This window comes from Quercus lobata, chromosome 9 (genome assembly GCF_001633185.2).
Source record: "Quercus lobata isolate SW786 chromosome 9, ValleyOak3.0 Primary Assembly, whole genome shotgun sequence".
Classification (NCBI taxonomy): domain Eukaryota; kingdom Viridiplantae; phylum Streptophyta; class Magnoliopsida; order Fagales; family Fagaceae; genus Quercus; species Quercus lobata.
Window position 1 is genome coordinate 29,945,250 of NC_044912.1, and position 14,198 is coordinate 29,959,447.

Sequence of the window (14,198 nt, forward strand, 5' to 3'; positions counted from 1 at the left end):
CAAAAGAAGAATCACACATTGTATTATTAAAAGGAAAGGGCAATTGTTTTTGTTTTGCCAATGGACAAATAGTACACTGTTTAGTACAACAGTTTTGTAAGAAAGGAAAAATGTTGCTCAAAGATTGAAGCTTAACATCAGAGGGATGGCCTAGTCTAGAATTTCACAAAGAATATAGATTATTGTGAGCATTATTAGAAGAAAAAGCAGTAAAAGAAATAATCTTGTGCTTGGACAAGAAATCAACAAGGGAACTAGAAGCTGAAAATAAGCTTGACTGTTACAGTAAGTACAAACCATCAGACATTTGGCCCACTCCAATCGTGTTCTAATTGGTAAGGTCCTGTATAAAGCAATGAGTAGAAAGTAAAACCAGACAAAGAAATTGTGTTTTAGTCATGGAATTGACAGATAAAAGGTTAAAAGAAAAAGATGGTACACATAGGACATTAGTGAGGGTTATATGTGAAGAAAGTTGGATAGTGCCAACATGTGTGACAACAGCTGATTCCCCATTAGGAAATTGTACCATAGAATGTGAAATAGTAGTAATTGAAGTTAATAAACTCACAGAACAGACTATGTGGTTAGTAGCCCCAGTATCAATAACACAAGTCTCCATATTGTAAGCCTTTCTATTAACAATCTGAGCAGAGAAGACAGAATGCTTGAAGTTCAAGGACATACCTGCCATTGTGTTGTTAGGGAAACCCACAGTATTGGGCATGTGGTACTCCTACCCTGTAGTATGTTGCTGAGATGGCTGTGGTAATGCACCAATCAGGGCCAGCAGCTGTTGGTACTGATCTGTGGTGAAGGAATGAGCAGGAGTATTAGCAGCTACATGACCAGGTACACCTTCTTGAGGAGTCATTGCCATATGATTGTGAGGTTGATCTAGGGTAGGAAAAGAGACCAAATGAGCCATGGACTTGTTCTTGGTTTTGTAACCTGGTGGAAACCCGTGAAGCTTGTAACATTTGTCAATGGTATGGCCTAGCTTGCCACAATGAGTACACATCGGTCTATCTTTGCCTTTGCCATTATAACCCCCATTAGTGAAATTTTGAGTCTTGGTGGCCAAAGTAGTAGATTCAACCCTTGTACCCATGCTAACACTCCTTTGCATTTCTTCTTGAATCAACAAAGAATGCACCTTGTTAACAGAAGGTAAAGGATCCATGAGTAGAATTTGAGTTCTGACTTGAGAAAAGGAATCATTGAGTCCCATGAGGAACTTCATCACTGATTCTTTGGCTTGGAGAGATGTGAGCCTTTGATTCACATTGCACTGACATTTGCCACAAGTGCATAAGGGAAAAGGGTTGAGACTTTGCAACTGATCCCACAAAACCGTCAACTGTGTGAAGAAATCAACGATTTTAACTTCACCTTTATGAAGCTCTGAGATCTGCTTCTGCAAATTGAAGATTTTTGGTCCATTTTTGTGACAAAAAGTGTCCCTTAAATCATTCCAAATTTCTAAAGTAGTTTCCCTATAGACAATGCTAGCCTGAAGTCTTGGAGAGACTGAATTCATTATCCAAGTCCCTACCACACTATCTGCACGAATCCAGGCTTGGATTGCAAATGGAGAATCTACAATTGGAGATAACAAAGTGAGAGAGCCATCTATGAAGCCAAGCTTATTCTTAGCAATGAGAGATTTCCTAATAGACAGAGCCCAAGCAAGGTAGTTTTCTCCACCGATTAGAGGTTGAGAAACAAGAACAGCACCAGGATTTTCTCCATGGTGTAAGAACAAAGGATCATTCACATTTGATGAATCCTGTGTGGAAGATTGAGTTTCAGAGGCTGCAGCAGTAGCTATAGCAGTGACAGCCATGGAAAAAGCTTCAAAGCTTGTGAAGAAGAAGAAGAAAGTTCTCTAAGAAAAATGAAGAAGAAGGTTCCCAAATCTGTTAAAAGAAAAAAGAAAAAAAAAAAAAAAAACCCTAGGTTTTGCGCTCTGATACCATGTGAAAACTAATTTGGGAAAAATGATTTCATTGCATGATTAGAATTACAAGCACTAATCTATATATATACAAGCTAAGAGATAACAAACAAAAATCTAATCACTAACAGCACTTGGCACATGTGGCACATGTATTACTAACATCAGCTTGCACGTGAGTGATACATACATACACTGTTAGCTAAACAAAACTACAAGTCGCATACATCAACTAACTACAAGTCATGTTGTTCTGTTCTTCTAAGTTTTGACTTCCCCTACTTTCTGTGTGTATGAACTTATCTCCTACAACTGATACTTTAGCAACAAATGCTGCTTGATTAGAGGACTTCTTGGACTTCTTCTTTTGATTCTTTTTTTTTCAATCCCCAATATATCCAAGAGCCGACCATAAACAATAGTAAAAGGCCAACGCTGATACCTGCACACATTTAAACATGCATTTTCACCTTGAACAGCTTTCTAACCTTTTGTATTCGTCATTCCCATTAATTTTAATTTTGTAATGGTAAAAACTTTGAAATGGTATGAACTAAATATTTAACATATCTATAATACAAAGATGACTAAATCAATATGTGAATTACAAATTTACAATGTAATTTGTGACTATGACTACTGAATAAGCATATAAGATGTGTAGAGGATCGTGATCAATGTGAAATGGAACATGCAAAGCAAATGTCAACAACACTAGACAACGACTATCTACGATGGGTAATTATTGGAAAATTGTTGTTATGACTATCGATGGCTACACCAGTGTCCGAAATGATGACATTGGCAATATGAAATGGTAATTGGTGGTTTGTAACTTTGCATGAGGAATAACTATAATGTAATATTTAAGCTTATAAAATTGATAAAAATAAATTTTGCTTTCACATAATCGGCTTTGCATATAACTTTAGGTAATTCTATAATCAAGACCTTTTAAAAAATCTAAAGATCAAGTTTCAAGTTTCTCAAAAAAAGTTTCAAATTTTTTTATTTAAAATTTATTTTTTTTAAAGAAAACAATTGAGTTCTGTAAGGACGCAATTTAAGTCCCTCACCCAAAAGATAAATGAACATAGGCCCAAAAAGCCCAATACAATGAATTTGTAGAGAATGGGTTGGAAAACTAGGCTTTAATGAATCAGACAACAAGTAAAGTAGATTTTGATGACCAGAAAATGAAAATAAGCTGGTTTAATCTAAAGGAAATCATCCTCGACACAGTCCGAGGAGATCAGTTCTTATATATTTCTTAGAAACTTGATTATATGCTTCAATGCTTGATTTCTACAGTGTTTCTTTCTTAATTTCTCGATCTCCTCCCCTCCGGTTCTCCTTTATATTCTATACTATCTTCCTCCTTCATCTTTACCTTCCACGTGTAGTCTAGATTACTGGTGTTGATCCTTGTCCCATCAGCACCTTCTTGAAGTATTTGAGGAGAAGCTGTGAGGCTGAAAGATACTGTTCAGGTATCACTTCTTCATTAATATGGCTAGAGAGTTAGCCGTAGAGCATTTAATGCAGTGGTAGCAGTTTTTCCTTTAGATATTTCATGGCCTCCCTTTGTCTTGTTCCTTCTGGATACTTATCTTCATCAGTGGAACTATTCGAAACGTTGCTCTTGATGTTAGACCGCATCTTCTGACCGTGTCCTAGGATCACTTCCCTGGAACATAACGCCTAAATCCCTTCCTTTATTTATCAGTGCTGACCTCTATCCCATTTCTTTCCATCCTCAAGCTTATGAGGTGTCCTCAGACTGGGCCCCCGGCCCAATACATTCTATTGGGCCCAATATCCCTAAAATAGCCCCTCGAAATTCCCCTCTTTTTCTCCTTGAGAAAAAAGGAGGATTTCAATATTATAGCATCCATTCTACTCATCGTACATCACTCCTGATTGTGTAGATGCCTTTTTAACTACCCAAGGCTTGCTCTTGATGCTTCAGTATACAAGACGTGAACTCATTAAATTTTTCAGCTCTATGTTCCCCACGTTCTACGGTGCGATACGAAACTAATGACTGAGGATTTTGCTGGAACCTGAGCGGGAATTTTCCTGCTCGTAACTCTCTTTTGATATAAATACTACCTAAATCAATCATTCATCTCACTTTAGCATTCATTTCACTGTAGAGCTCATACACTGAACTTGCAAACTTACCCAAACTACTCGTGCCCTCACAAATACCAAGAGCTAGTTCGAGGAGATCAGGTCCCTTCTTTAAGTAAGTCTTTACAAACCTTTTCACTTTATTTTTCCATATACTTTTCTTTTCTTTACGTCTTTTTCTCCTCAACTCCTCTTACTTCTCTCAATCTTCTTTGTACCTCCAAACCTTTCTTAGGAATGGGTAGATTCGCCTATTTGGTAGACTCTGAGGAGGGTTTAGAGAGCTTTAGAGCTCTATATAGGATCCAGCCAGGAGTGATTATTAGGTATTGTAAAGAGGGAGAGTGGCATGAAAAAAGGTAAGAGGGAGAAGTGGTAATCCCAATGATTGCCTTTATAGAAGGTGGGATGAGAATTCTCATGGACACCATTACTAGGGACTACCTTAGAGCTCATAGGTTAGCTTTCATCCAACGTGCCCTAAATAGGTTTAGAATATTAGGGAGTGTAGATGCCCTTAATGAGAAAATGGGCTTAGGGCTGACCCACCATGATGTCAACTGGATTTACAACCTCCACCACCTAAAAGGGTAAGGGTATTACCTAAAATCTAGGTACCTTGTGGTTAGGCTCATCTAGTGCCTTCTCGACTCTAACAAAGGCCTAAACAAGGACTTCCTGATCGTATCAGGGGAGTGAGACGATGGCCTTCCCTGCTTAACAAGAGAGAGGACACCAGGTGGGGTCTTAGCTCTAGGTTGAGTATTTATATATGAGTTTTCCTTTGATTTGTTTTGTTTTTTGCTAATGATGTTTTTCTGTTTTTCCCTATAGTTTTGCAGATAAGAACACTGCTATGCCTAACTTCAACCTTGTCAATCAACCAACCCTAGAAAAATACTAAAGGCCAAGATGTTCGTCCATAGTGATGGCCAGCTTAGAGCAGCACACCTCATCCTTGGCTACACCCCCATCTCCAAGAGCTACCAAGTATCGAAGTGCATCATCAAGGTGAAGGACCCTCATCTACACTGGATAAGTGTTGCCGCTCCTGGCTTTCTCATCATTGGTTCGATACCAGAAGGCACGCTCACCACCGATCCCATTCATGAAGTCACACCAAAGATAGCATTACCCTTGCAACGCGCTACCAAGGAGGAGGCAACCCCATCCCAGCCCACAATCGGGGAAGTGGAAGAGGTTGTTGAAGTATCTGACTCAAAAGACAATTTCGAAGTCTTTAATCAGCCTCTATCCCTAAAAGTCTAAACTGGTGACCTTGGCCATCCTTCCTTAGCCCAATCGAGCCATCACCGAGGATCTACTTCTATACCAGACAATATAGGGATCCAATGTAAATCGAGGTCCACCCTGTAAGAATTGTTGGAGTCCCAACTAGGTAGAGACGTGCTTGGGAAGGTAGCCAAAACTAAGCTTCCCACTCCTCCACCCATCCAACCCCTTGATATTGATCCTGTTGACCACAAAAGGAAGAGGGAGGAAAAGGGTAAGGAAGTGATAGAAATAGGGAGAACCCATCCCTCCCAGGAAATTAAGCCTTAGAGGGGGGTCAAGCAGCCTAGAGATATGCAGACGAGGTCAGCAAATGAAGGAGAGAGGAGGGGCGACCATCGAGCTGCAGCCCCAACCTAGGCCCCATGCATGGAGCTAGATGGAGCTCCTCTCCCTAGTGACGCCTCTATTCAAGACTTCTAGTAGGGCACAACTAGATATATGGCTAACACTGTAAAGCAATCCCTGTTGCTACCCAAAGACATGACTGACCTCAAGTTTATGAAGTAGCATGAAGTCTTCCTCGGCCTAAAGAGGGACCTGGCCATGGTAAGTCTTTTTCTTCTCTCCCTTTTTTTTTTAATTGTACTTTTCTTCCCTTCTAGGACATCAAAGCTATGTTTAGGGCCGAGGAAATGGTGAGTAGTTCCTATCAAAAGATGAAGAAGGAGGAGGGAAGGAAAATCACGGTTGTAGATGCCTTCCATGTGGCCGAAAAGAGCAATCAGGATCCAAAGAGCAAGTTAATTGAGGTGGAGAGGGGTAAGAGAAGCGCAAAAGCTGCCTTGAATAGCGTTGAGAGGCAGGCCGAGGGGCAACAAGTGCTTCTTCGTCAGGGCGAGGACCAGCTGGCCACCTCTACAGAGTAGATTATTGCCTTAAAGAAAAACTTAGAGAAGGTTGAAAAGGCATGGGCTCAAGCAGAGAAGGCCAAGGATGAGGCCGAGTAGGAAGGGAACGACGAAGGAATGGTGGAGACCGAGAAAGCCCTCAAGGTTGAGGTCTTGGGGGTATGTAGGAACTACTACCTCCAAGTATGGAATAAAGCTCTTAACCAAGCTGGGGTTGAGTCTTCTTTTGTACTTAGGAAGGCAGAGAGTGTATACTACCCTCCAGCCATCCAAGCATCTAGCCCGACCTACTCGAGGACTGAGGTAGAAGTAGGCAAGGATAGTCTAGCCAAGTTCCTAACCTCCTCTGACAACCCCTTTGAGGTGGCTAAGGACCCCAGGGTAATCGAAAAGGAAAAGAACGCAAACAAAGGAGTGGCCCCTGATGCAAAGAAGCCCCCAACTATCACCTAGGACATTGCTACTAAGAAAGAAGTTCCTAACAAAATAGAGATAGTCTTGGCCACTCTTCCCCTACCCACCAAGGTTGATCTTGCAAGCAAGGGCCCTGAGGTCTCTAAAGCAGCATCCACTCAGCCCATCAAAGCCTTTTTAAAAGAAAAAATTATAATAAAAAAGAAATATCTTTTAGTGTAATCCTTTATTTATTTATTTATTTTTTAACTATTGTTTTTATTTTCAAAGTTTGTAATTAAGTCACCCCTTTGTATCCGGTCTGTCTCTTTCCAAGGCTTCAATTAATGAAAGTTATGAACATTTTCTTTCTTCCTATGATTCTCATACAAGTGTTGATATAGTTTCTATCTTATTTAACACCTAACTAACATGGAAATGAGATAAAGCTCCACTTAGTTTTCTGCATAAGTGGTAGCATAGTTATCCCACCTTATATGATTAGCAGCAAGATAAGTTAAATCTGCTAAACTCCCTATCTCAACAAAGTAAAATTTTTACTTAAAAAAAACATACACATTGATGTAGTATACATACAAGTTTAACTTCACTCAATCCTCCACTCATTAGTAAAGTTTAAAGGACTAAATGAGCAATTAACTCTCAAACAAATATAGGTATTCCTGCAAATGCTTTAAGTGATGCTCATGAGCATATCTTTTTCTTTTAAACATGTTACCACAATGAAGACCTTTGCCATTTAGAGTGGTTGACCTCATTTGACATTCAAATATTTAATAAGTAGTACTAACTTTACCTCAGGCATGTGGTCCGAGGAGCCAAGTATGGCTAGGGCTTTGTTTTTATACCCAGCAGAATGATAGGATGTATTAATTTACCCAAGGCATGTAGTTCAAGGAGCCAGACATGACTAAGGTTGTGTTTAACACTTAGAAAGATGTCATTAAGTATTAATTTACCTGAAGCATGTGGTCCGAGGAGTTAGACATAACTAAGGTTCTGTTTAACACTTGGAAAGATGTCATTAAGTATTAATTTACCCAAATCATCTAGTCCGAGGAGCCAGGCATGACTAAGGTTCTATTTAACACTTAGAAAGATGTCATTAAGTATTAATTTGCCCAAAGCATATTGTCTGATGAGCTAGGCATGACTAAGGTTTTGTTTAACACTTAGAAAAACAGTTTAAAGTATCAATATACCTAAGGTATGTTGTCCGAGAAGTCAGGCATGACCAAGGTTCTATTTGATACTTAGGGAAATGATAGAAAGTATTAATTTACCCACAGCATATGGTTTAAGGAACCAGGCATAGCTAAGGTTCTGTTTAACACTTAGAAAAAATAGTTTAAAGTATCAATTTACCCAAGGTATATGGTTCGAGAAGCCAGGCACGACCAAGGTTCTATTTGATACTTAAACAAATAGTTGAACACATGATGCATAATGTAATAAACCAAAACATGGCAATGGAAACTTTTATTAATAATAATACCTTCTCAGGTTGTTTATATTCTAGGGGCATGGTACAAATTTTTCATCTAGATCTTCGAGATAATACGCACCTATTCCAGCCATTGAGGTGATATGATATGACCCTTTCTAGTTGGGCCCTAACTTTCCCCATGCTAGGTTCTTTGCAATATCTAATGCCTTTCTTAATACTAGGTCTCCAGGCGCTAATGGCCTTAGCTTTATGTTAGCATCATATCCTTACTTGAACTTATGTTGATAATACGCCAGTTAGACCGTGGCATTTTCTCTTTGCTCTTCAACTAAGTCTAGGGCTTTTCCTAACAACCCATCATTGTTGCTTGAAGTGAAAGAACTTGCTTTTAGTGTTGGGAATCTAGTCTCTAGAGGAATGACAGCCTCGGCTCCATAAGTCATTGAAAATGGTGTCTCTCCTGTTAATTTGCAAGGTGTGGTCTGATATGTCCAAAGAACGTGTGACAACTCTTCCACCCATTTTCCCTTCGCATCATCCAACCTCTTCTTGAGTACACCCACTATGACCTTATTAACAGCCTCGGTCTGTCCATTCCCTTGTGGGTAAGTCGGGGTGGAATACCTATTCGTAATTCCCAAGTTATAACAATACCTCCTGAAGGCTTTGCTATCAAACTAAAGTCCATTGTCCGAGATTAGTGTTTGAAGCATTCCAAACCTAGTAACAATGTTTTTCCAAACAAATCTCTTGGCATCCACACCCTTGATATTTGCCAATAGTTCAGCTTCAACCCACTTGGTGAAGTAATCCGTGCCGATTAGTAAATATCTTTTATTCCCTGCTACCTTAGGGAAAGGTCCAACAATATCCAAGCCCCATTGAGCAAAGGGCTAAAGGCTGGATAGAGGATTAAGGACCAGTCTTGGTTGGTGAATATTTGGGGCAAATATTTGGCACTGGTCACATTTCTTCACGTATTCTTGTGCTTCCCTTTGCATGTTTGGCCACTAATATCCCTGTGTAAAGGCACTGTAAGACAAGGATCTGCCTCCTGTGTGGCTTCCATAAATCCCTTTATATAACTCCTCCAGAAGTAACTCTGATGTCTCAAGGTGTATGCATAACAAGTACGGCTCAGAAAAAGAGCATTTATACAACTTTTGGTCCTCGGACAGCCAAAACCAAAGAGCTTTTCTTCGTACCTTGCCAGCATCTGACTTCTCCTTGGGTAAGATATCCTCCTTAAGGAACAATACTATAGAGTCCATTTAGCTAGGTCCCACTCTAATTTGATGGATATGGACCACCTCATTCTTCACCTCAGTAGGTTTATGCAGATCTTTAACAAGGATAACCTGAGGCAGGCTCTATGCCGAGGAGGTTGTGAGCGTTGTCAAAGAATTAGCATAAGTGTTTTCACTTCTAGAAATGTGCTGTAAATTGAAAGACTCAAAACCTGATTGTAAACGTCTAACCTGATTTAAGTACTCTTGCATTCTTATGTCCCTAGCCTCCAACTCCCCCTGAACTTGGCCTACAACCAGCCTTGAATTTGAGAATATCTCCATTGCTTTTCCACCCATTTTCTGAACCATGGTCATTCCTACCGACAAAGCTTCATACTCAACTTCATTGTTAGTGGCCGAGAAGCCCAATCTTAAGGATTTCTCAATTATGATCCTCTCGGGAGATATCAGGATTAGCCCTACTCTAGATCCTTTGTGATTCACTACACTATCAATGTATACCTTCCATGACAAAGGTTCTTGTAAGGAGACTACCCTAACCGATTTTCCATCCACATCCTGCTTCTCCATTCTCTCTTTTAATGGGGATACAGCAAACTCGGCCACTAAATTAGCAAGGACTTAACCCTTGAAAGAGGTGTGAGTCATGTACTTGATATCAAAATCCCCTAGGATTGTACCCTACTTGGCAATCCTCCCTATATAATTAGCACTTTGAAGTAGAAATTTGAGCGGAAGTTGGGTTAGGACAATAACTGTGTGTGATTGGAAGTAGTAGGGAAGTTTACGTATAGCATGTACCACTGCCAAAATGGGCATCTCCAGTGGAAGGTAACGAACTTCGGCCTCATGTAGTGACTTGCTCACATAGTAAACTGGCCTCTGCACACCACTATCAACCCGTACCAGCACCAAGCTCACCGCATGGGAGTCCACTATAATGTAAGCAAATAAAACCTCATCCACCTCGGGTCTAGACATAATGGATGGCCGAGAAAAGTATTCCTTCAATTGCTAGAAAGTCAAGATGCATTCCTTGGTCCCTTTAAATCCTTTCCACTTGTTCAACAATTGATAGAAAGGCCTACACCTGTCTACTGACCAAGAGATAAATCGGTTTAAGGCAGTAGTAATTCTTGTCAACTTTTGGACTTCCTTAGGATTCCAAGGTGGTTGTAGACTATTAATTGCCTTAATCTGATTAGGATTGATCTCAATTCCACAGTGAATGAAGATATAGCCTAAGAACTTTCGTGATCTAACACCAAAAGAGCAGTTAGAAGCATTAAGGTGTAGCTTGTGCCTCCTTAAGATCTCGAAGATATTCCCGAGGTCATTAACATGCTCAGATTCTAACTTACTCTTGACCACCATGTCATCTATATAAATCTCAATGTTTTTTCCTTACTGTGGCTTGAATATTCTGGTTATCATCCTCCGGTAGATAGGCCCCACATTCTTTAAATCAAAAGGCATCACTTTGTAGTGGTAATTTCCTGTGGGGGTGACCAAAGCTGTTTTCTCTTGATCACTCAAAGCCAGTGGTAGTTGGTGGTACTCTTGGAAGGCATCAAAAAAGCTCATTCAAGGATGGCCTACAGTTGCGTCCACTAGCTGATCAATCCGAGGCATAGGAAAGGGGTCCTTTGGATAGGCCTCATTCAAGTCTGTGAAATCCACACATACTCACAACTTTCCACTTTTCTTCTTTATTACTATTGTATTGGCCAACCATTCAAGGTAGAACACTTCTTTAATAGCCCTAGCCTACTTAAGCTTGTTCACCTCCTCTTTGATAGCATCAAAATGCTCTTTAGATGAGCGTCGAGATGGTTGCTTCTTAGGGAGGATAGTTGGGTTGACATTCAGATGATGACAAATGAAGTTTGAATCCACCGCAGGAGCTTTATAAGCATTCCATGCAAGCACATCAATATTCTTTCTAAGAAATACTATCAACTTTTCCTTCTCCCGAAGAGGCAACTGAGCTCCGACTTGAAAGAACTTCTCCGAATCATTATCTATAACAATTTCTTTCAGCTTTTCACACTTTGCCTCTTCCGACTTCGCGTCTGCATATGGGACTGGAATCTTTGATTGCTATAAGACCCCTTCAATAGAGGTCGAGGACTCAACCTTAGGCTGATGCATAATTGCAGCCACCAGGCACTACCTAGCCATGGATTAACTCCCAACAAGCTCTTCAATCTAGTCCTTAGGCAGATATTTTACCTTCAAATGCAGAGTGGAGGAAACAACCCCTAGGGCATGAAGCCAAGGTCTTGCCATAATGGCCGTGTAAAGGGAATAGGCATTCACTACAATGAAATTCACTTCCACCATCTCTAATCTTGCTTGTATAGGCAGTTGAATCTAGCCCTTAGTAATAACGACTTTTCTGTCGAAGCTTACCAAAGGCGAATCATAAGCTATTAAGTCCTTAAGTTTTAAGCCCAGCCTATTGTATAAATTAGGGTACATAATCTTTGCTTCACTGCCTTGATCCAACATCACACTCTTAACATCATACCTCCATATCCTAAGGGTGACTACCAGGGCATCATCATACGGCTGTATGGTTCCCACCTTATCCTCCTTAGAGAAACTCATCGCTGGTCGGTTCTCCATTCTAGCCCTCTTCAGCTCAGGTTTTGAGTTCTCGGCAGGTAACCAGGCCATAAGCATCACCCTGGAGGGGTAAGAGTTGGTTCTCCCTAGGGCCACAAAGATGACATTGATGGTGCCTAAAGGGGGCCTCCAAAAAGCATTCCCCTGAACCCCTGACCCTGCTTGGTCTCCTTGCCTATTGGGCAGATACAAAAATTATTTTAACCTTCTATCTTTGATTAACTGCTCTAGATGATTCCATAATGTTCTACAATTTTCAGTGGTATGTCCTTATTCCTGGTGGTACTGGCAATGAAGGTTTTGGTCTCCTCCCATCTTGTTTGGCCATTTAAAGTATGGCTCATTCTTGATTCTCTAAAACTTGATTTACTGGTTTTCGGAATCCCGTATCAACCATTTGAGGACCTGTAGGCCCAGATTACCTAACAAAATCCCTTTGGGGTCTATTATTGTTGTATTGGTCTGACCTGAAGTCCCTCATTTCCTAAGGGACAACCTTAGCTTTTCCTTTCCCTTGTTGTTTGTCTTCCTCGACCCTGTGTACTTATCAATTCGGTCCATGAACTAGCGTACGCTGGTAGCAGGTTTCCCAGTCAAAGACTTCCTCAAATCATGCTCAACAGGTAAGCTGACCTTGAAAGTCCTGATGGCCACATCGTTAAAGTCGTCATCTATCTCGTTCAACATCTCCCAGTATCTGTCTGAGTACGTTTTCAGGGTTTTTCCTTCTCTCATGGACATAGGCAACAAGGAATCTAAAAGCCAAGGAATCCTATTGCACGTAATAAAGCGAGATCCAAATGCCCGAGTGAGTTCTTTGAAGGAATCAATGGAACCTGCTCCCAAGCCATCAAATCATCTCATCGCCATAGGCGCCAAGCTGGATGAGAATACCTTACACATCAAAGTCTCATTCTTAGAGTTCACAGCCATTCTCTGATTGAAATAGCTTACATGCTCCACAGGGTCTGTTCGACCATTATACATGGTGAACATGGACTGAGAGAACCACCGAAGAAGTACCCCCCCCTAAATTCTTCGCATGAAGGGTGATTTGGAAATTTAGTTGAGTGCTCTACTAATCGCATCATTCCCCAAGCCTTTAGAAGATGAATTTCTGTTTCTGCGTCCATGATGGTAATCCTCATCATACAAGAAAGACCTACTAGGAGGAGTCCTTAATCTGTGTCTATAGCTATCATCCTCTTCATCATCAAAAAGAGAAGTCAAAATTGGAGGGAGTTCACCTTTGCTGTTAATGGCGCAACTTTCTCTTTAAATGACCAATCTCCAACTGCATGTTCTTGGCATTTTCCTCACGAGAGAGGTGGCTCCCACCTTGAGACTGGCTCCTATTAGTATGGGTAGTATGCACACTCCCTTCCTGGTCCTTTCTTCGTTCAAGGTTGACAAAATGATCTTTACATTGGGACCCCATCGATTCTGCCTGGTGTGGACCTAAACTGACCATAATTGAATGTCAAACTCGCTAAAACACCAAAATTTCCCACAGATGGCACCAATTGTATGGACGCAATTTGAGTCCCTAGCCCAAAGGATAAATGAACTTAGGCCCAAAAATCCCAATACAATGAATTTGTAAAGAATGGGTTAGAAAACTGAATTTTAATAAATTAGACAACAAGTAAAGTAGATTTTGATGACAAGAAAATTAAGATAGACTGGTTTAATCTAAAAAAATCATCCTCGGCATAGTCCGAGGAGATCAGTTCTTATATATTTCTCTCAATCTTGATTACAAACTTCAATTCTTGATTGCTACAGTGTTTCTTTCTTAATTTCTCGATCTCCTTCCCTCAAGGTCTCCTTTCTATTTTATACTATCTTCCTCCTTCATCTTTACCCTCCATGTGTAGACTAGATTGCTGTTGTTGATCCTTGTCCCATCAACACCTTCTTGAAGTCTTTGAGGAGTAGCTATAAGGCTGAAAGATACTATTCAGATATCACTTCTTCATTAATGCGGCCAAAGAGTTAGCTACAAAGAATTTAATGTAATGGTAGCAACTTTTCTTTTAGATATTTCATGGCCTCCCTTTGTCTTGTTCCTTCTAGATACTTATCCTCATCAGTGGAACCGTCTGGAATGTTGCTCTTAATGTTAGACCGCATCTTTTGACCTCGACTTTAACCAGCCGAGGAAGCATTCATCCTCGGATGACTTCCCTGGAACATAACGCCTAAATCCCTTCATTTATTTATCA